This window comes from Coenobita brevimanus, chromosome 80 (genome assembly GCF_032717465.1).
Source record: "Coenobita brevimanus isolate Jiangsu-jjx chromosome 80, ASM3271746v2, whole genome shotgun sequence".
NCBI classification, from domain to species: domain Eukaryota; kingdom Metazoa; phylum Arthropoda; class Malacostraca; order Decapoda; family Coenobitidae; genus Coenobita; species Coenobita brevimanus.
In genome coordinates this window covers 9,753,273-9,756,646 of record NC_137033.1, presented here as the reverse complement: position 1 = coordinate 9,756,646, position 3,374 = coordinate 9,753,273, and the positions used below count along the sequence as shown (strand labels likewise).

At 37.6% G+C, this 3,374-nt stretch overlaps 1 non-coding gene across 1 annotated transcript; it reads left to right on the top strand.

Annotated features, from left to right (window-relative positions):
- The first annotated feature begins 3,052 nt into the window (after window positions 1–3,052).
- On the top strand, window positions 3,053–3,171 carry LOC145409445 (5S ribosomal RNA). The gene has a single exon (XR_013899100.1). It is a non-coding gene; the product is annotated as a 5S ribosomal RNA (ribosomal RNA).
- Window positions 3,172–3,374: the final 203 nt, after the last annotated feature.

The following is a 3,374-nucleotide window of genomic DNA, read 5'->3' as shown; positions in this document are numbered from 1 at the left end:
TGTTTTGTGGACAAAGAGCAGTCACAAATATACCGATGCGTACATCACATAGGAGAATGGAGAACAGGAGACCAATTAAGAAAGAGTATGTGAGTGAGATAGAGTGGGGGAGGGGGAAGGGGTGACTGAGAATGAGATGGAGGGATAGAGTGGAAAGGTATATGAGAGAGGAAGGCTGGAGTTGGAGAGGAAAATCTGTTAGCAGAAGATAGGATGACGTGGAGTCCATTTATCCGTAGCCACTTTATAGAGGATTAAGGTATCTGGTGAATATATCGATCTATGTATTTATTTATCTCTCTATCTAACCATCTATCTATCTATCTAGAGAGACTGAGACAATATACTGTACAGTAATACAAAGAAAGCACCTATCAAACATTTCTCCCAGACTTTGACACACAACCATTCCATTGCATGTTCAGTCCCAGGTGATAATACAGTTTTAATGGCGGCGAACAAAATTGATAAGTAATAGTTCAACAGTGAATTATTTCTCAGTGTTTGAAGACAAGGTCGTGAGGGCAAATAAACACCCTAACTAAGGTATACGGTAGTTAACCTTTTAATTACGAGAAATATTTAGCTTCAGTGACTTCTTTTGATGGTGGAGGGTTTAGATATACCTTTTATTATTCCCTTCATCAGTATTATAGTTGAAGAAAACCTTTTTGTGGCTGTGTTGTTAAAGTTATAACGATGTCATCAGGTAGACTTATTTCATAATGTATATAAAAATAATCATGACATTGTGTGCACTCTTTGGTAGCGAGCCATGTTTTCATCTTAAAAGATACAGGGTGCTCTAAATGCTACACCTTACATTTCACATATTCTACTCGGACTTCTCAGTCAACGTTACCAGTGTCAACCAGCATCATGTTCTCTTTCAGATAAGTGATTTCTTCGTTGATTATATGATTGAGCTGTAATATCATAAGCAACCTAAATGTTTCCACACCAGCAAATTCAGCCGTTCCTGCAAAGCGTCAGATAGGATAACTCAATTACCGGACCACCCTGTTTTTTCCTATGAAAAGAACTCCCAATTAGAAAGACAGCTGCAGAGATTTATAAAAGAGTCTAGAGTCAACAAAAACAATATATTAATTTCAGTCTGAAACTAACAGCAATGAATTTAGAAACTAGAAAGCACGCAGAGAGAGCATACCTCCGCCAGTGCCAGTGCCATTAAAAAGGATCAGGATCAGGATCAGGATCAGTGGATTTAGGATCCGCCCAGAATTTAATAAATCTTTTATTGGCCCATGGGCCACCTTTCCACAAAATATAAATTAAATTCATTGAGAACTTTTGGAGATATTGTGCCAGATACTCAGGATCCTCATCAGGATCCTCCCCAAAATTAAATTATTTCTTCCTTGGCCCATGGCCACCCTTCCCCAGAATTTAATCAAAATCCGTTCATAATCATGTTAACAGATAGACAAACAAGGCAACGCGGGCTAAAACATAACATCCTTGGAGGAGGTAATAATACTGTAACTGTTAAACTGTGAATATACCTTGCCTTCTGAAGTTACGAGAAAGCTTTCATATCCCAGGAGTGTACTCGTAAAGGGAGTAGAATTTTCTGATGGTAAAAAAAGATAGAAGAAAGAAAGATACAGTTAATCTCTTCACTACGACTCCATTTCTTTCACCTTATTCTTGCCGCATTCAAGCGACTTTATTCTGATACTGAGACACTTTTTCAACTGAAGATATAGGAAATCCATCTGCACTACGAGGTTGATCTCCGACTTAGAGTAAAAAAATGTGAATGAGCTACAAAATGATAAAGAATTCCTCAGGCTATTGGGTCTGAGATGAATGCCATCCCTACATAGTTACTGACGCCCCTATTAATCACTTTGACGACAGGAGGCCACACCTAAGCTGAATAGATGGTTAGAAAGTAACAAAAATAAATAAATAAATATATATATATATATATATATATATATATATATATATATATATATATATATATATATATATAAACAAAATGACAAATAAACCGTATGTAATCGTTGGAAAATTAACTCCTTTATTTATTTTTTTTATTTTTCAAAAAAAGGTCTTATTCAGATTATAATAGCTTAGTACTGAAGGGTGAATGAAGGCTATATGTGAGTCCTCCAGTTAAAAAATCTCCCTTAAGCTTATTAAACCGGCTGCTGACAGCAAGAACAAATCAGTGGCCTTCGTTCCTTATACAAAAGGTTAATGACCTTCCCCTCCAGCGCAACCCCCTCCGCCTAAAGAGCATGAATTAGACGTTGTACCCATATATCCACAAGACTCGAGTAATGGTGGCAGCATATGACAGAGTTTAATATTGAGTTTTTCCTAATACTCCACGTCATTCACAAGATATACAATCGTTCGCTTTAGTGCCAGAGAAGAGAAACCATGAACTATACGTTGAGATATATTTATGTATGAAACATAAATTGCTAGGATAAGAGAAAAATGGAATCCAACGAATTCGTCGGTTGGTTCAAGACATCTTCAGGTTACGCTTCATTTTATATACCACGAGTATTTGTGATTTATTCTTCATATACTCTTGTATGTAATACCACGTTGAAGCAGTGAATAGACTACCAGTAAACACGCAAAAGGAAATGAACAAAGTATCCTACCATATACACTTAAAGGTATGTTTGTCTATAGTCGTTTTTTATTACCTGTCGGAATTACTTAACGCCTTTGACTTTAATGCTAACTCGCGGTGGCATGATTTTTGATGAATCTTAGTTCTTGAAATTTTTACCCTTGCTTACTAGCTGAATCGATCCTCCACTCTGACTACACTTGGCCATTAGCTGAACTTCATGAAATGTATTAGGGATCTTCGCCAGATTAGAGAAAGCATATTGAAATTGTTCGTTTTGCATAATTAACTAAATGCAAATCACCGAAATGCCAACCGCCCACACTAATTTCCAGCAGAAACAGTGAGACGAACGAGAGAATCATTCAGACCTTTAGAACAGGAGCGACTTATCAACCAGTCGTTAGATATCACAGATTACTTATATATATATATAACGGCCATGCCACGTTGAGTACACCGCTTCCCGTCCGATCAGCGAAGTTAAGCAACGTTGGGTCTGGTTAGTACTTGGATGGGTGACCGCCTGGGAACACCAGATGCTGTTGGCATCCCTACGTGTCAAGTGGGGTTGGTGGAGGATTAGTGCCCCTCCCTGTAAAACAATTAACTCTAAGCCCTTGACCACCCCGTTTGGGATACTGTACAGTGCAAGAACTAAATGGATTGTTCTCAGGAAAATATACAATATAATGGCTTCGAAATTTAGGCACAATTTTCCAGAAATAATTTGAGGACTACTGTCACTCGTACT